Here is a 19,800-nt window from a genome sequence, read left to right as displayed (position 1 = left end):
ATAACTTATGAAAAGAGAAACTACCACATGTAAAAACACAGAAAAGAAACATAAGTTTTGGAAAACGTAGACTTTTAATACTTGCTTTTATCACCAGGTTAAGCCATGCAGTTACAAAGTAGTTAGAAATTTCTCAAGGGTGTTACAATTAAAAGAAAAAAAAAAGCTCATTCTTACACATAACATTATTTAGCACTTCATGGGGACACTACTGTTCAAAAGGCCCTGGCCGGCCAGGCGCGGTGGCTCAAGCCTGTAATCCCAGCGCTTTGGGAGGCTGAGATGGGCGGATCACGAGGTCAGGAGATCGAGACCATCCTGGCTAACATGGTGAAACCCCGTCTCTACTAACAAAAAATACAAAAAACTAGCCGGGCGAGGTAGCGAGCGCCTGTAGTCCAAGCTACTCGGGAGGCTGAGGCAGGAGAATGGCCTTAACCCTGGGGGGCGGAGCTTGCAGTGAGCTGAGATCCGGCCACTGCACTCCAGCCTGGGCGAGAGAGCAAGACTCCGTCTCAAAAAAAAAAAAAAAAAAGGCCCTGGCCAAATAACTCCCAAACGAAACACTCAACCCAAGGTTGTTTTCAGCCCACTGTTAGCGAAGCTGGGTGCAGAATGGAAAGCCTCTAAAAGGAGAGGACACAAAGTCAGGTGAGTAGGGGCCATTGGCAATGCTCAGAGCCAGCCAGACTCCAGACAGGGAGCCCAAGTGGTTTTTTTTCTTGGACACTCTACTTGAATTACCGTTTAATTAGTCAACCATAGATCTTCCAAAGAGAACAATTAGTAACATGACAAAAAGGTTACTGCATTCTTTGGACTATGTGTCAATTACAGTTAGCAAATTCTGACAGTTTTAACAAAAATAGCCTCCACCATTTTGCAGGTATGAAGAGAACTTAATTATCTACAAGGCTTTTAATGTTTGCTGGACAATAATAGATGACTGATAAGCTATAAATGACACTGTTTTATGATACTAGTTTTTTTCATTTATTATTTTTATAGGCATTCACTGTTTGAGTCAAGGTTAGGCCTGTTAAGTGATTAAAGGACAATTTTATTACAGCAGCATATACTTATTTTATTCTAAAAGAATAGAATTCATAAACAGAAACAGCTTTTATATTTGTTTGCAACCTGCAAAATTGAGTTATTTTGCTGATATAAAATGCTAAGAACTCACTTGAGGACCATGCCACCTTCTGAAAAGGCCACACACCTACTTCTTAAATGTGTTAAAGTTACAGCGTGTCCCAGACTCATCCAGTGCAAAATAAGCAAGCAACTGACTGCTCTTGACTGTCCCTTCCCCAGCAATAGCACTGATTGTGTTGGGAAAAGCCACAGAGCAAGGCTGCACAGCCAGATGGAGGAGACTTTTTATTTAAAGGCAAAATACCAAAATGGCTCTCTGGTGTAGGTGATTTCTACTTTCACACTCAGCTTGTACATGATCCCCTAACCTTAACTTCTTTCTCCTTCAGGGGCTGATTTGCATTGACTTGTTGAGAATGGTATCCATTACTACTGAGTCAGGAGAGAAAGGGATTTCTGTGGTTACATGTAAACTTGTGACAGCTCTGCAGAAGTTACAAGTGAAGAGGGTAGTGAGGAAGTCAGCCATGATCCATCTATGTGAAGGTCACACCAGCTTCATTGTACACTTTGAAGACTTTCTCAATGGCATTGACATAGGCAGCTGTTCTCAGGTCCAATCCCAGGTTATACTTCATGGCTGTGCGCATAATTTGCTGAAAAGAAAGAGAAAATGCAGTGAAGATGATCCTGACTCAAGTGGCCAGGCCATAACCACACAAGGCCCAGACAGGCCTGGTCCAAGTTACCTTCTCAGTGTTTCAAGGCAGGACTTGGGCAGTCAAAGACAAACCACTGTAGCAGCAGAACCTCTAGGCAGCAAGGCCTAATTCTCTGGACTTAACAATGGGGTGGCTGGGTGCAGTGGCTCATGCCTGTAATCCCAGCACTTTGGGAGGCCGAGGTGGGCAGACCACTTGAAGTCAGGAGTTCAAGACCAGACTCACCAACATGGTGAAACCACATCTCTCCTAAAAATATAAAAATTAGGCCGGGCACGGTGGCTCACACCTGTAATCCCAGCACTTTGGGAGGCCGAGGCTGGCGGATCACTTGAGGTCAGGAGTTCAAGACCAGCCTGACCAACATGGTGAAACCACATCTCTACTAAAAATACAAAAAAATTAGCCAGGCGTTGGGGTGGATGCCTGTAATCCCAGCTACTCCGGAGGCTGAGGCAGGAGAAGTGCTTGAACCCAAGAGGTGGTGGTTGCAGTGAGCCGAGATCGCACCATTGCGCCACTCCAGGTGGGCGACAGAGCGAGACTCCATCTCAAAAAACAAAAGAAAACAAAAACAAAAATTAGTTGGGCGTGTTGGCTCACACTGGTAATCCCAGTTACTTGGGAGGCTGAGGGACAAGAATTGCTCGAACTCGGGAGGCGGAGGTTACAGTGAGCTGAAATTGCGCCACTGCACTCTAGCCTGGGCAACAGGGCAAGCCTCCGTCTCAAAAAACAAAAAAAGAAGAGGGTGAAGAAAATGTTCTGGAATTCTATAGTGGTGACGGCTAGTATATATAATAAAGGATGCCAAATTGTATACTTTAAAAAGATGAATTCATACCACATAAACCCTATCTCAATCAAAAATTAACAAGAAAAACAACAGCACTAAGCACCACCTTCTTCATCAATATCTGCCTATGCTATTTCATCATAAATCCAAGCAGACAGAATCTGAACCCAAGAAGAAATTAGGAAAACGGTACTCAAACTGTGGTTCAGGCCTTAAAGTAGGGATCAAGCAGTCAAAGTAACTTGTGCTTATACCAAATTCTACAGTAAGGTAGCCTCCTGTAGCTGTAACATAGTGGCGCACTGAGCTACAACCCAGTTTGGCTAACTACTCGATACTGGGCTAGCTGCCAACGTCATCACCTCCTAATTCAGCCTTATTATTTCTCTCCAAAGCCTCATAAACATATATGAAGACTCTAAAAAAACTGCTCATCATCTGAGACTGAAAAAGCACGTGTTTTGCTACACACAAATGAGGAGCATTGAACAGACTGCTATTTTCTTTTTTATTTTTTGAGAGGGAATCTTGCTGTGCTGCCCAGGCTGGAGTGCAGTGGCGCGATCTCGGCTTACTGCAAGCTCCGTCTCCTAGGTTCAAGCAATTCTCCTGCCTCAGCCTCCTGAGTAGGTGGGACCACAGGCGCCCGCCACTACGCCCAGCTAATTTTTTGTATTTTTAGTAGAAACGAGGTTTCACCGTGTCAGCCAGGATGGACTCGATCTCCTGACCTTGAGATCCGCCCACCTTGGCCTCCCAAAGTGCTGGGATTACAGGTGTCAGCCACCTTGCCCGGCCCAGACTGCCATTTTCTACCAGCACACACAGTCTGGCGGCTGAGATAACACGGCTTGAGTTGCACTTCATGTGACTAGCAGGAAGGCAAGCAGCATCTGCACACATACCCTGGTAGAACGCTCCATTGTGTATGACTCAGGGCCTGCCACCATCAAGTCAGCTTCTCTCTTTCCCAATTTGTTTCTTGGAATGCTTTCTAAAAAATTAAGGACAATTAACTCACTACCACTCTTAAGGTGACATACAGAGCCACAAAACACATATGCCCAATAACAACTTAAAATGGGTCACTGATGTAGTTTGGACACTTATTGATTACATACTCTTCCAGGTACTAGGGGACCCTAGAGAATAAAATCAAAATTCTGTTCTCACAGACTTTATATTCTAGTGGGAAGAGAGTTGTATATACATAGACTTAAAACCACGAGGTTAAGTGGATCACTGAAGTTTTCAATCTAGATAGAGAAGTGGTTTAGGGACTCAGGCCTTCCAATGTTAGGAGAGTGGAGAGTTGAAGAGATACCAGCAAGAGGCAACTGAGAAGAAATGTTCAGTGAGGTAGGAAGAAAACCAGGAGAATGTGATATCCTGGAAGCTTGGAGAAGAACATGTTTCAAGGTGGGAGTGTCATTTGTGACAAGAACTGCTGATAGGTAAGCAAGATGAGGACCTGAAAATAGCTATTGGATTTGGCAATGCTGGTGTCACTGGCTGTCTTAACAAGAATAGTCTTGGTGGAGTAGGTTCAAGTAAAGAAGAATTGGAGGCCAAGTACATATAACTCTTCCAAGGAGGTTTGTTGTACAGGAAACAAATGGCAGTACTGGAAGGGGAAGTGGGATTAAGATTTATACATTTTTAAAAACAGCATTTGGTAAGCTGAGGGGAATGACTCAGAAGAGGGAAAACTGTTGATGTAGGAGAGAGCGCAAGCCCTTCCAATGCACTACTAGCCACTTGGGATGGATGTTATATACGAAACAGTGGCACACAGGAGACTTTCAGAGAGAGCCACAGAACTGCAGTGACACTTAAGCAGGGATGGGATCTGGGTATTCCAGATAGAAGGACCAGAACAAAGACATCACTCTAGGAAAAAGGAAGGTTTACTGAGGGGAACAGTTAGTACCTAGAATGGCTAAAGCATTCTTTCTTTCTTTTAAACAAAACCTTTAACTTTGTCCCATGTTGCAATATAGTCTCAGAACCATTTTCCATTACTGAATATTTCATAAGATATAACTTAGTCATTGCAATATATTCTTAAACTATGACTGAATATTTCCTAAGAAGATGTATTATAAGATATAACTCAGCCATTTTCCTGCCCCTGGACTTTAAATGAAACCAAATTTAAAAACTGTCTACACATAGATTCTTTTTTTTTTTTTTTTGAGATGGAGTTTCATTCTTGTTGCCCAGGCTGGAGTGCAATGGGACGATCTTGGCTCACTGCAACCTCCGCCTCCTAGGTTCAAGCAATTCTCCTGCCTCAGTCTCCCAAGCAGCTGGGACTACATGCGCCACCATTCCCAGCTAGTTTTGTATTATTAGTAGAGAAGGAGTTTCGCCATGTTGGCCAGGCTGGTCTCGAACTCCTGACCTCAGGTGATCCACCTGCCTTGGTCTCCCAAAGTGCTGGGATTAGAGGCATGAGCCACCGCATCTGGCCTACACATAGTTTCAATAGCATCATTGTGCATGGAGTGGTTCCTACTCTTTTGAATTATTTTCTTAGGATAAATTCCCAGAGGGGACATTATCATAGCACCAAAGGGCAGGAACACTTTAATAACTTCACATTTTCCAAAGAGCTGCACCGATCTGCACTGTCACTACAATAAAGGTACAACTGTTTCACCATATACATGGTGAACATAAGATACATTCATTGTTTTTGTTAATACATTAAAAAAACGCTTTCTAAATTTGTATTTCTCTAACAATGAGGATAAATTTTTTCCCCAGGTTTATGTGCTATGGACTTTTGTTTTTCATGTCTTCCATCATTTACTGGTAAAGAAGTTTTCCTTCCTCCATCCCTCCCTCTCTTTTTCCTCCCTCCCTCCTTTCTTTTCTTTTTGTGGAGGAGGGGTGCACAGTCTCTCTCTGTGGCCCAGGCTAGAGTGCAGTGACACAGTCTTGGCTAAATGCAGCCTCTACCTCCCAAGTTCAAGTGATTCTCCTGCCTCAGCCTCCCGAGTAGCTGAGACTACAGGTGAGTGCCAACACACCCCGCTAATTTTTATATTTTTTGTAGAGACGGGTTTCACCACGTTGGCCAGGATGCTCTCTATCTCTTGACTGCGTGATCTGCCAGCCTTGGCCTCCCAAAGTGCTGGGATTAGAGGCGTGTGCCACCGAGCCTGGCCTCTTGCTTTCTTTCTATAGAGACGGGGACCTGCTATGCTCCCCAGGTTGGTCTCAAACTCTTGGACTCCCATATAGTTCAGTCTAATGCTTACTTTTCAATTCTTCCTATTTCTCTGAAGCTTAAGATAATTAAAGTACATAATAATCCTTCACTGTTAAAACATGTGCGTGAAAAATACCAAATTTATTTATTTTAAATTTGTTAGTAGTCATTAAGATTCTTTCTCCAGTTTTAGAATGTAATGAAAAGGGAAGGTAAAAAACACACATGTCACACACTTACTGTCAAGCTAATTACAAAGACTATGCCATAAATGAAATCCATCTAACCAGCTCTGTCTGAACATAAGAGCAGGGAGCATGTGTAAAGTACAACTGTGGGGTGAGCACACTCACCGATATCCTGTCTTGGAACTCTGCTGTGGGTATAATGGGAACAGTTCCACGATGCTTTCCAAATTTTCTTTCTAAACTCTCTTGAACAGACACTATAGAAAAAAAAAAAAAGAGAGATATCAAGATATTGCTAACAGAAAAGAAAAATGAAGTAGAATCAAAAGTAGTCCCAAACAGTAACTGTAACCCAAAAACGTACAGAGAGTTCTAATGACATAAAAGGGTTAATCATTTAAAACTCAGTCAAGAAGGGTCAGGCACGGTGGCTAACGCCTGTAATCCCAGCACTTTGGGAGGCTGAGGCGGGTGGATCACTTGAGGTCAGGAGTTCGAGACCAGCCTGACCAACATGGTGAAATGCGGCCTCTACTAAAAACACAAAATTAGCTGGGCATGGTGATGCCTGCCTGTAATCCCAGCTACTTAGGAGGCTGAGGCAGGAGAATCACTTGAACCAGGGAGGCAGAGGTTGTAGCGAGCTGAGATTGTGCCATTGCACTCCAGCCTGGACAACAAAAATGAAACTCTGTCTCAAAAAAAAAAACTCTGTCAAGAAGGAATAAAACACATTATTGTCAATTTCCTATATAAATGTGGATTTAGGTCACTGCTGTGTTTCCATAACACCCATTACCAGGGTTTTTCCTTGGCTCTATTAAAAAGAAAATGCTGGGGGAAAAAGAAAAGGAAACAGATGGAACACTTCACCCAGATTCTCACAGTGGGCTGAGGAGAGAAGCTCAGCAGGAGGTCTTGGTCTCATTTCAGCTTGATGAGAAATTCTACTCTTAACTGTGGAGCTTACTCTAGTCAAAGAAAAACAAGTATTCTCATCAGGAGTCTCAAAAACAATTCGTGACACTAGATAGGCCTTGACTAAGAGCAACCAGAGACAGAAATGAGTATTGGCAGTGGGGTTTTAAAATCACACTTAAATAAATACTATTGGCTGGGCGTGGTGGCTCATGCCTGTAATCCCAGCACTTTGGGAGGTTGAGGCAGGTGGATCACGAGGTCAGGAGATCAAGACAATCCTGACCAACATGGTGAAACCCCATCTCTACTAAAAATACAAAAATTAGCCAGCTATGGCAGCATAGGCCTATAGTCCCAGCTACTTGGGAGGCTGAGGCAGGAGAATTGCTTGAACCTGGGAGGTGGAGGCTGCAGTAAGCTGAGTTCGCACCACTGCACTCCAGCCTGGACGACAGAGTGAGACTCTGTCTCAAAAAAAAAGAAAAAAAAAATTAATTTGTAGACTATATTCTGCGAATATTACATCACAGAATAAAAATCTGGATATAAGTATATGGGAGAGTTAATATCCAGAAAGACACTGTGCACTTTTGGTCTAAGTTTCATGAGACAAAATATTATTTTCTTTTCTGAGACTCAATTCTTTCCCAAAGGGATAAGTTCTCTTAAGTGGACCTTTTTACAGCCTTTTAGCTGGTTCAAAAGATGAGTTTTGGTGAACAAGATTATTGACACTCACTGAGCAAGTGGTAGTTAGAATCCCTTTCATATTTGAAGGTCAAATGGCCATAGCTGACATGACTTAGATTCTTCAGCCACTCAAAGTAAGATACTGTCACTCCTCCAGCATTCAAGTAGAGATCCTATACACAAAAATAAGACACCAAAGAAATTAGAAGACGATGGTTTTAGTAAAAGCTTAAAATGAACCTAAGACCTTAGGTTCAATACCAAGGCAGACTGAACTTCAAATATCACAAATATATTTTGGCTAGTATCAGGAATTTCACACTTAATTTAACACTCCTCCCCACCTCGCCCAATTCCATCTAACGCTTTTTCTATTTAGGGAAAAAAAAATCATTTTTTGGCTTATTAATCAATGAATGTTAATAATCTTTGGTTAGAGCCTCTTCTCTACCAGAAGTTCTCAGACTAAATGGCTTGCCCACCAACCAATTGGATTAGTCCGTCCACAGGGCCTCTCAGAAGACAGGATTCTTTCTCCTATTACCTAAGGGTAGCCCATTTCAGTTACATTGAATGTCTTAAGTGCTTTCAGCAAAGGGGGTTCTTTAAAATGCATTCCAAGCCCACACTAATTTCTAATAACTTTTTGGTGTAGACTCATGCTTACCTGCTAAAAAACCTGAGCATGTGTGCCTCATATTAGTTTTCTGAGTAAAGCCGGAAGGGGCACTTGAAATGCATAAGGTTAGGAATCATACAGAAAATCTTAGAGCTTAAGTTAGAATAGTGTTTCTAACACAGTATATACACTTATATAACCAGACTCTTAGAAGGCTAAAGACATTCAGTAAAGAGCCTGAAATTGGAATAAATGTTTAGATCACAGTGAAAAGTGACAGGCTTAGAATTAACCATGCTTCTACTATATTTTCTCAAAAGTGAAATAAAGATGAATTCACTAGAGCTTGGGAGACTAATAATTCCTCTCTTCCTCCAAATTCCTTGCAAAAGACAATTATGATTCTAAGTACATATAAAGCCTAATCAATATAGATGACCTACTGGAATAACCATAATGTTTCTCTCCAGGAAGATCTTGTCCGCTTCTGGAGTTGTTGGCCCATTGGCACCTTCAGCAACGATCTGCAAGAGAGTCAGGAACATAGAGAAATGCCAACAACACCATCAAATCCCCTCCACTGAGGGCAAGAGATGTGCATAAATGAACATGTGTTCATATGTGGGGGGAAGCACAGTTTCAGTTAAAATTAAATTAATAGAAGTTATTTTGCTCTGCAAAGTGTATAAAACTACCTTTCACTTTTCTGTTTATCTAGGTTTTTTTTTTTTTTTTTAACAGGAGTGTCAGGCAGATGCGTTTTTTTGGTAATGGTTGCACAACTCTGTGCAGGGAGCTAAAAGCCATTAAATTATTTACTTTAAATGGGGGAACTGTACGGTATGTACAACATATGCCAATAAAGCTGCTAAAAAGAAAGAGAAAACTCAATCAGACTCTTCTACGACCCCCTGACGTCATTCACATTGATAATGTTGGTTCCAGTTTCTATAATGTTGTCACCTTGGCTTTGACTCTGGGTGAGTTGGTTTGGTCAACTGCTTCTCACTGGCGCTGGGATCAGTATGTCACAGTCGGCCTCCAAGATGCTTCCTTCATAGGGCTTTGCCTTGGGGAAGCCCAGAATGGACCCATGTTGCTGCCATTGATTGAAAATCACAATTAATAGCTGCACCAGAGTTTAAATGTTTATATTTAGTGTCTACGCCATAAAAATGTGGTAATACCAATTTGAAGTCTTCCAGTTCCTTTGGGTCAATACCATCTGGATTCCATATACTCTCATCAGACTCACCAACAGCAATACATTTAGCACCAAAACGATGTAAATATCTCATAGAGTGTAGGCCCACGTTACCAAATCCCTGTGAAGAACAATTATCCATGACACAAAAATTAAAGTCCTGGTATAGACAGCAAGAGTCATATTTTGACCAATGTAAATCCACACTCTGTTCATTTAGAAGCAATTCTCAAAATTCTTTTGCCAAAAGAAACAATGTACTAACTGGTTTCTCTTCAATAATAAAATTATCTGTTTAAGAATGTGATGATCGGGCATGGTGGCTCATGCTTGTAATTCCAGCACTTTGGGAGGCTGAGGCAGGTGAACCACTTGAGATCAGGCGTTCGAGACCAGCCACAGCCAACACGGTAAAACCCCATCTCTATTAAAAATACAAAAATTAGTCAGGTGTGGTGTCTCGTGCCTGTAATCCCAGCTACTTGGGAGGATGAGGCAGGTGAATCGCTGGAACCTGGGAGGTGGAGGCTGTGGTGAGCCGAGATCGCATCACTGCACTCCAGCCTGGGCAACAGAGTGTGACTCCGTTGCCCAGGCTGGAGTGCAATGGTACAATTTCGGCTCACTGCAGCCTCTGCCTCCCGGGTTCAAGTGATTCTCCTGCCTTAGCCTCCCAAGTAGCTGGGATTACAGGCGCCGCCATCATGCCTGGCTAATTTTTCTATTTTTAGTAGAGATGGCATTTTACCATGTTGGCCAGGCTGGTCTCGAACACCTGGCCTCAAGTGATCCACTCGCCTTGGCCTCCCAAAATGCTGGGATTACAGGCATGAGCCACCATGCCCAGATACAACTTCTGTTTTAAAGTTATTTCAACTTAATTAAGATTCTCCTAAGTAAAATAAATGTTAACACATCAAACAAATCTGGATCAATGTGTAAACCTTTTTATATACTTACAAAACTTAGAGAGTTATGTTAAGAGACTTGCCCTTCTAGATACAATTTCAAGTTCGAATACTGACCAATATTTTGGTTGAATTTGGTGATAGTTGGTAATAGTTTTACATCTACTTGAGAGATACTTAAATCAGTTCTAGTTACATGAATCATAGCAAGGTTCAAAAAACAAAAGATCTATTACTCTGGAAACCACCACTCTAAAATTTAAGAGATGTGAGATAACTGAATTTTAAAATTACAATTCTAAAACATTAAAAACTTTACTTAATGTCTATCAGTTATTAAAGAAACTTTTTTTTTTTTTTACCTTAACAACAAATATTTTATCTCCAAACCCTGGTGTCATTCCTAAAATGCTCATTAAGAAGCTTCATTGATGAAGTTTTCAATCCCATGGAAGACACCACAGCCAGTAGCAGAGATGCATCCATCGATTCCACCTTGGCTGATGGGTTTACCAGTAACACAGGCGTGTCCATTAATATCCTCTAAGAGGGAGTAATTGAAAGAATGAAATGTCAAGTCCAATTTCTTTGTTGAACAAATATAATGAATTACAGTCAAAGCACATTCTCATTTAATGCTAATTAGGAGTGTGTGTGTATGAATGTATTTAAGGTACACTTTTACCAATAGAGACAACACTCACTTTTTCAGCTTTCTGTTCCTAGAAAACATAATAAAGTGGACTATATTTTCTTTTTTTCTTTCTTTTTTTTTTGAGACAGAGTTTCACTCTTGTTGCCCAGGCTGGAGTGCAATGGCGTGATCTCGGCTCACCGCAACCTCTGTCTCCCAGGTTCAAGCAATTCTCCTGCTTCAGCCTCCCGAGTAGCTGGGATTGCAGACATGTGCCACTACGCCTGGCTAATTTTGCAGTTTTAGTAGAGACAGGGTTTCTCCATGTTGCTCAGGCTGGTCTCGAGCTCCCAACCTCAGGTGATCCACCCACCTCGGCCTCCCAAAGTGTTGGGATTACAGGCATGAGGCACCATGCTTGGCAAAGTAGACTACATTTTCTGATGGAAAAAACAGTGTAGGGATTGAACATCAAGTAAGTACAAATAACATCACAAAAGTAGAGCTAGTTCAGCCTAAAGCTATCATTCCTTCAACAAGTATTTAAGCTCTACCAAATCAAGGCACATACACATCCCATTCACGAGTGTCTTAAAATCTACTATAAGACTTGAGCATGTCACCAAAACAGAGCCTGAGACAGGAAGAGGCTTTATAATTTTCTTGGATGGGAAGACTCAACGTTGTCTTCTGCCACTATTTAAAAAGGAAGTTTTTAATATAACTTGATACTTAATATAACATGATATCCAAGTTCATCTAAGAGTAGACTAATGAAACTATTTAATGAAGTATTTTTAGAAAGGTAAGTGTGGATGAGAGTCCTGTGCTTCTGTGTGAATAGAGTATCTTTGGTAGCAGTGGTTAGCTCTGCAAAGTGGAGATGGGGTTAGCAGTCTTCACCACCCATCTTTCTGTCCTTTTTCAATTGAAGATGTGCATATATTCTTGTTCAGAAACAGGTATAATTAAAAAAAAGAAGAATGGGGCTCAGGAGGGCTTCCCTTCGAAGGCATCAAATATACTATAAACATGGCCACCAGAACACTGCAGAGTAAACTCACCAGTGGAGCAGGAGAAACTACAGCCTTATTTTATACAGGCAATCAATATAAAATGAAAATCCATATAAAAATTTAAGTCAGTGGCAAAAGTATGAAATATTCAATAAACTTGTTGAAGCAATTTGCTATCCATGTAAACAAAATAAAATGCCTTACTTCACACCAAACCCCTAACTCCCAACATATCCCTAACGTTCCAGCTGGCTGAATTAAAAAGTGATCTGTTCTTTATCCGTATTGTTTAAATATTTTTACACAGCAGAACTTACAATTATATTATTTGTATAATTACCAACAAAAAGGATGAAAGCAAGGAAGGAAAACGCAATCTAGTAAAGTGATTTATAAAATTAGTTTTCCCACAGTTTGTTTTCGTGAATAATTAACACTTATGAATACAGAAATGCAAACTGAGTGCCAAATGCTTTTCAGCAGTGAGAATGCAAATGCTGGAGCTGAAGGAAATACTGTCAGGGGTCAGGCCTGGCGCCAACTGCCAGGCTCCCCAGCATACATAATGGTCCTGAAAGCCCAGAGAAGAATACATTCTCCCACCAACACTGCACTTCTAGGTGGGGCTAGGAGAAAAAGGGCGGCACGTTCCAGTTCACATCTAGAAATGAGTAACAAAAGCAATTGCGTCCTTCCCGTAGGCCTTGATTTTAGATTGCTTATCACTTAAAGAAGGAAAATTGCGTACCAGTATAGTTCAAGGGGGCCGTGCTTCACAAGACTTCTCTTGCTGTTAGCACTGAGAATGAGCTACAAATAACAACATAATGCCCACTGGTTTGCACTACTCAATGTAGTGTCTTGCTTAAACAGAACAAGAGACCGGCTGGGCGCGGTGACTCGCGCTTGTAATCCCAGCGCTTTGGGAGGTCGAGGAGGGTGGATCACCTGAGACCAGCCCGGCCAACATGGTGAAACCCCAACTCTACTAAAAATACAAAAAAATTAGCCGGGCTAATGGCAGGCGCCTGTAATCCCACCTACTTGGGAGTCTGAGGCAGGAGAATCTCTTGAACCCGGGAGGCAGAGGTTGTGGTGAGCCGAAATCGCGCCATTGCAGTCCAGCCTGGGTGATCCAGTGAGACTCTGTCTCAACAACAAAAAAAAAACAAAAACAACAACAAGAGACCACACTCAGAGCTCATTGCTAAATGAGTCTCCTTCTGGCTTTCTGCACGGCACCAAGTGACCCGCGCCAGGTCGCACAGCTGCCCTGCCCTTCAGCGAGGACTCGGGCGAGCTCGGTGTATGCAACTAGGGAGTGCTACCGCGGGAGTTGAGACAGCGGATTCCGAGAGCAGGGTGTGGCGGAATCAGCAGGGACGCGGACCCGGCGGAATGCACTGCGCAGACGGCACCTGCGCCCGCACTCAGCTGTTGGGGAGTTTTCCTTCCAGCTTTCCCCTGAACGTCCTCCAGGCGCCGGTCTCTTTTTTCTGTCTTCTTGTTTCCCTCCGCCGAGTCGGCGCCACTGTGAATTTCCGTTTCCGGCGGTGTCTAAGTTGACCTGAGGAGTCGTAGTCGTGGTAGTCGTGAGCAGGTTCGGTGGTCCGGCGGGCTGGGGTAGGCGGCGGTGGGCTGGGGTAGGCGGCGGTGGGCTGGGGTAGGCGGCGGTGGGCTGGGGTAGGCGGCGGTGGGCTGGGGTAGGCGGCGGTGGGGTCCCTGGCTCTGGGGCACTGGGAAGATAGCGAGTCTTGCGCGTGGGAAGGTCCTCCGCTGGTCCCCCGTGTCATCTTTGCTCCCGAGGAGCAGCATATTTAGCATCTGCCGGAGGTGTGCCCCTGGGGTCGTTGGGAGAGTGATGGCATGAATCCCTGCAGAGAGCCCGGACTGGGAGGAAAGGTGTCCGGGAGACGTCGTTTCCTGGCGACGTGGTACAGGAAGGCGACTTAGACCTGAGCCGAATCTGTTGACCCCAAATTGTGCTTTTCCCACCAAGAGCAAAAGGGAGAGAAATATTAGTACAAGTTCGGAACTAAAATAGAGAAGCAACATAATCTCTGAAATCACACAGCTATTCAGTTTCATAGCGTTCCTAGTTCCCAGCCCTCCTAACTCCCGGCCGGTGTTCCTTGACAATATATAGACTTTCTGTTTCCGCTCGTCTATGTGTCTTTGGGAAGTCTCTGACTCACTTCTGTGCTCCAGTAGCACCCTGTGCAGCCTTGCAATGTAGCCCTTATTGCATGGCACGGAAGATACTAGTTTGGATTTTCTCTGCCAGTCAGATCATAGCTGTATCCATTTACTGGCACAGTGGCTAGCACATCAGAGACACAAACGTTTATTAAATGGAATTAATACAGGACCTTAATTGAATGAAATGGCACCCTGCTCCGCTTTTTTTCAATCAAGCTGTCAGATTTTATGCAACCTGATATCCTAAAAAAAACTCACTAACTCAGTGATTAGCAATTTATTGGCCACAGATTCCCAGGTACCTCAGAAATCACTGGAAGGGTCTCTGTAAGTCTATGGGGTCTGCAGGCATCATCTAGAATCACTCATATCTCATACATACAGATACTGCTATTTTTCAAATGTATGTAGATGAGCTGTAATTTAGGAGTTTTACAGAGTCGACAGGTACTGAAAGTAATACTGTGATCATATTGGAAGTTCAAAAAAAGGTTTTAAATTTTTCATTAAAATTTAAGTTTTAGTTTAAGTTAGGAAACCACTTCATTAGTCTGGTTGATATCTAGGTATGAGCTGTCCAGTATGGTAGCCACATGTGACTATTTAGAGTTAGAATGAAATTAAGAATTCATTTTTTCAGTTTCTCTAAGTACATTTTAAGTAACCACATGTGGCTAAAGTCTAAATAGCTGAAAAGTACAGATACAGAATATTTCCATCCTTGCAGAAATAGATAGTGCTGATGTGACATTTAAGATGAATAAAAAGTAACTTAACCATAAAATGTAACCTTAGCAGAGGTAACTCATCTAATTTATAGCATAACAAAGAGAAATGAAATTGGGGATGGTTAAGCAGTTCCTACCCTTGTTTAGTGAACAAATACATCATCTCTTCATAAAGAAATAAATGAAATTTAATGTTTTCCCCTGTGTATTGCCTGGATTGTAAAATGCTTCTCCCACCTCCTTACCCCAACCTTCTTCCTTGTAGGTTAGACTTACTTGTTATTGGTAAGTAACCACTATGGAAACTAAGGACCAGAGAAACACAGAAAGAAAAACAATGGACCCAAAGCTGCAAAGAAAAAGAAGCGGCATCTGCAGGATCTCCAGCTGGGAGACGAAGATGATGCCCGGAAGAGAAATCCCAAAGCTTTTGCAGTTCAGTCTGCTGTGGGGATGGCGTGATACTTTCACAGGTGTGTTTAGCTATAGTCTGATGGTTCTTCCTTTGATTCTTTTTAAATAGTAGGAGCCTCTCACAGGTGACATTTGGAGTCACAAGTCTAGTCCAGCTCCAAAGGACATGGAGATGCATGCTGTGTGGCTTTTACTAAAATGTGAGAAGCCTTCCCATAGAAGCTGCCTTGCCTCCAGCATCTGCACACTGGTTGGTGTTTCTTGCCCAAGATACAAGAATTTCTAGAATTTGTTTCTTCCTAAACTTTAAAGAGTTTCTACAGTGATAAGTGTGCTTTTTCCCTCCGGATATGTTTTACAAAGTTGTAATATAAAATACAAAAATTACAATATGTAATACTAACATAGCTTTATTTAGTGAGTCCTTTTGATATTGTTAGCAGTGTACTTTAAACATTATTCAACTAAGTCCTTCCAGCTGCCTTACCAGAGTAGGAATCATTCTTGCCCTCATTTTATGGACAAGAAAACTGAGGTCAAGAAAACAAGTTACCTCTGATCATATAACCAGTAAGTAGGAGAGCCAAATTTAACTCCAGAGCCTCTGCTCTTATCTGTTATGATGCACTGCCTCAGTATTTACCTTTTGGTTTTTAAAAAACGATTAAAATCACTTCTAAAACAGTCAGATTTAAGGAGTATTTAATTTTCATCTCTATATTATTGAAGTCATCTTGTTACATCTTTATTGAACAGTAATTATTTGGATGGGGGTCAGAAGTTAATAATTGACAAGTTAATTATATTTATATATTGTCTGTTGTACCCTCTATAAAATATACTAAAGTACTCATATCTATAAGTATACCAAAAAAAAAGTCTACTTACAAGGTTGATACCTTTTACTCTATTTTGAAAGTGAGTTTACTTTTTTTTTTTTCTTTAATGAATAGGACTCAGGATTTGAAGACAAAAAAGCATCATATTCCAGTGGTTGATCAAACTCCACTAGAGCCCCCACCAATAGTGGCAGTGGTGACGGGGCCTCCAAAGTTGGAAAGACCTCTTTGATACAATGCCTCATTTGGAACTTCACCCGGCAGCAGTTTACCGAGATCAGAGGCCCTGTGACGATCGTGTCAGGTAGAAGATGCTGCCACAGACACAGAGTTGGTGTGGCTGTTGTCATCTGAGGGACATGCATGTGTTTCTTGTGTTCTTGAATGGAGCATGTTAAATATTGTCATATCATGTTATCTCTCTTACACTTTTACTAAGTTAGCTATAACTTCAGAAAAGGGTAAGTTCCCAGAGATAAGGATGTGATACATATCTTATCCTGACTGCTGTATGGCTTTGCCAAGCATGTTCCTTGGAGGGGCCTAGCAGGCCTGGTGACTGTGAACACATCATTTAACACGTATGTATTTAACACATAGCACGTACCTCCTATGTGCCAGGTGCACATGCTTGCCCTTATGAAGCCACATGCTGGTGGAAGTGCACGTTTTCTCTTTTTCTTATGAGAATTTGCTTTGGGAGATGGTGACCTTTCCAAGTTTGAGGGAAGATGAAACAAACTTCCAGTGGTGGAATGGCAATGCACACTCTGAAATCTCTTGTTATTGCAGTAATATAGTTGTATTGAGACTTTTCTTTATCTTTGGAGCATCCATACTTTCTTTTCCTTTTTTTTAGACAGAGTCTTACTCTGTGGCACAGGCTAGAATGCAGTGGTGTGATTATAGCTCACTGCAGCCTCAACCTCCCAGGCTCAAGCAATCCTCCTACCATAGCCTCCTGAGTAATGTATGCTACCACACCTGGCTAATTTTTCTTTTTTTTCCTTTCTTTTTTGGTTTTGTAGAGATGGGGTTTCCCCATGTGGCCCAGGCTTGTCTCAAAACTCCTGGACTTAAGGGATCCACCTGCCTTGGCCTCCCAAGGTGCTGGGACAAAGGCGTAAGCCACTGTACCCAGCCCCTATTTTCTTGACCATTTTCTTATTACCTTAATTTAGAAATGATTATCGTTATGAATATTCTGTTGCATTATGTTTGAGGAAGTTTTTAGCGATAGTGGGAATACGGGAAGTTTTGATAGAGGTGAAGACACCTGCAGCTGAACAGCAGGATCATGGTTATCATGGAGCCTGTCTAGTCAGAATTTTCCCTGTTCGAGCACTTTTATTCATCTGGGTAAACTTTTGATATTATCTAAATTTAGAACACAGGAAGAAAAACAGGATGGAATTTATTTTATTTTACCAGCTTTTGCCTATAAAAATGAACTTTGGGTACACTCCTGTAAACGTATAGGGTGTTTTACTGGATGCAATTAAAAAATGAAAATTAAGATTTGATGGTTTCAGTTTTTTCAGAGTCTTTTTAAAGTAGAATTTTCATCTTTTCACTTACAGGTAAAAAGCGCAGACTCACCATTATTGAATGTGGGTGTGACATTAACAGGATGGTTGATCTGGCTAAAGCAACAGATCTGGTAAGTCAGCAGGGGCAGCCTGGGGTGCTGATGGAGACTTACAGCGTTGTGATAGGTTATTTACCCTGTGAAGGAAAGAGAGTTTTATGATTATTAAAGGAAGAATGGTCATCATCAGGGATACAGTAGATGTGACTGAATTGGTGATGATAATAGTAATAGTAATAAATGTTGTTATATTAATAATAGAAATGGAACGTGCACAATGAAATGTATTCCAAAATCTAAAAGCAAATCACAGGATGGAGAAAACCTTTAGTGATCACAGCTAATAAGAGCTTGTTAACATGCATACATATATGCATACAAATATATCATAGTAAGTACCATTTCTTCTTGGACCCTTCCTGGCACTGTGCTAACTGCTTTCTACAAATTTAGCTTACATAAACCCTTGATACACCCTTGAGGTGAGTGGGTATTATCTGTAGTTTACATAAGATGAAATAGAGCCTCCCAGCAGTTAAGTAACTTGTGTGAAGATGGGACCCTTGTTCTTGATGGTTCTAGAACCTTCATCCTTAATGATAACGCTAAAGTAAGTACATGAATTGCCTGAAGAAGTGGTCAGAGTTTATCAATAGAAAATGTAGACAGTACTCAGTGTGTGGAAAATGTACATGCTCTTGCATTTATGGAAATGATAATGTTCACTATTCCTGATATTAACTATCTTTTAAATTAGAAAAATAAAGTACAAATTAACAACAACAACAACAACAAAAAACGCCAGACGAAGTGGCTCATGCCTGTAATCCCAGCACTTTGGGAGGCGGAAGTGGGCGGATCACCTGAGGTCAGGAGTTCAAGACCAGCCTGACCAACATGCAGAAACCCCATGTCTACTAAAAGTACAAAATTGGCCAGGTAAGGTGGTGCATCCCTAGAATCCTAGTTACTTAGGAGGCTGAGGCAGGAGAATCGCTTCAACCTGGTAGGCGGAGGTTGTGGTAAGCTGAGTTTGTGCCATTGCACTCCAACCTGGGCAACAAGAATGAAATTCTGTCTCAGAGAAAAAAAAAAAAAAAGCAAAAAAATAAGCCATATTGGTTAGGAAGTGTGGGGTGACAGATACCTTGTTTTTTTTCATTTTTATGTAGTTTTTTCTAGAGCTGCAGATTTTATACTTTGACCCAGGAAGACTCCTAAAATATAAAGGAAAAAGTAATACAGATTTTAAAGTTGTTCCATTGTAATGTTGGAAAACTAAATAACATTCAAATGTTATGCTACTAGTTAGTAAAAATAAGTGTTATTAATGTAAAGTTGTGTAAAGATTACTAAATCTTGTATACTTGAAATGATTGAAATAGTTCATAGAAGTTATTTGTTTCTCTTTCATTTAAAGTGTAGCAAGTTTCTAATTTTAAAGACATACATGTTAAGAGATGCCTTTACTTTTTTTTATTTTTAGTTATTATGGATGCATAATAGTTGTACGTATTTATGGGGTACATGTCGTATTTTGATAGAAGCATACAATGTGTGATGATCAAATCAGGGTAATTTGGATATCCATCTCTTCAAACATTTATAATTTCTTTGTGTTAGGAGCATTTTAATTTCATTCTTTTAGTTATTCTGAATTATATAATAAATTATAGTCACCCTATTGTGCTGTTGGACACTAGAATTTATTCTATCGAACTGTATTTTTGTACCTGTTAACCTTTCCCTCTTTGTCCCTCCCTCCCTGCTCCCCTTCCCAACCTCTTAACCATCATTGAGAGAGATGCCTATGTAAATCTTTTTCAGATTTTCAAAAGGAGCACACACATTTGGTAAAGCACTCTAACTAATGCAGGGTACACACAATGCACGTTTTCTCTTACCTTGCTCTGACCGCTGGTCTCTCAGGTCCCTGCAGAGCAGTATCCTTCCAGAAGCATATAAACACACATGCCACCCTTTAAAAACACAAATGGTAGCTTATTTTACACACTCTTC

The 19,800-nt window shown here is 41.4% G+C and overlaps 1 pseudogene across 1 annotated transcript; it reads right to left on the bottom strand.

Annotated features, from left to right (window-relative positions):
• Nucleotides 1-1,039: 1,039 nt before the first annotated feature.
• LOC104668200 lies at nucleotides 1,040-13,570 on the bottom strand (annotated as a pseudogene). The gene is made up of 8 exons (XR_004060087.1): nucleotides 13,342-13,570; nucleotides 10,726-10,906; nucleotides 9,439-9,576; nucleotides 9,215-9,350; nucleotides 8,695-8,775; nucleotides 7,682-7,805; nucleotides 6,187-6,278; nucleotides 1,040-1,754 (listed from the first exon to the last, which is right to left on the bottom strand). The product of XR_004060087.1 is annotated as a glutamate dehydrogenase 1, mitochondrial-like (transcript).
• Between the last annotated feature and the right edge of the window lie 6,230 nt (nucleotides 13,571-19,800).

The sequence above is a fragment of the Rhinopithecus roxellana genome, chromosome 11 (assembly GCF_007565055.1).
Source record: "Rhinopithecus roxellana isolate Shanxi Qingling chromosome 11, ASM756505v1, whole genome shotgun sequence".
NCBI classification, from domain to species: Eukaryota; Metazoa; Chordata; class Mammalia; order Primates; family Cercopithecidae; genus Rhinopithecus; species Rhinopithecus roxellana.
The sequence above is the reverse complement of the archived record's forward strand: the minus strand, read 5'-3'. Positions and strand labels throughout refer to the sequence as shown.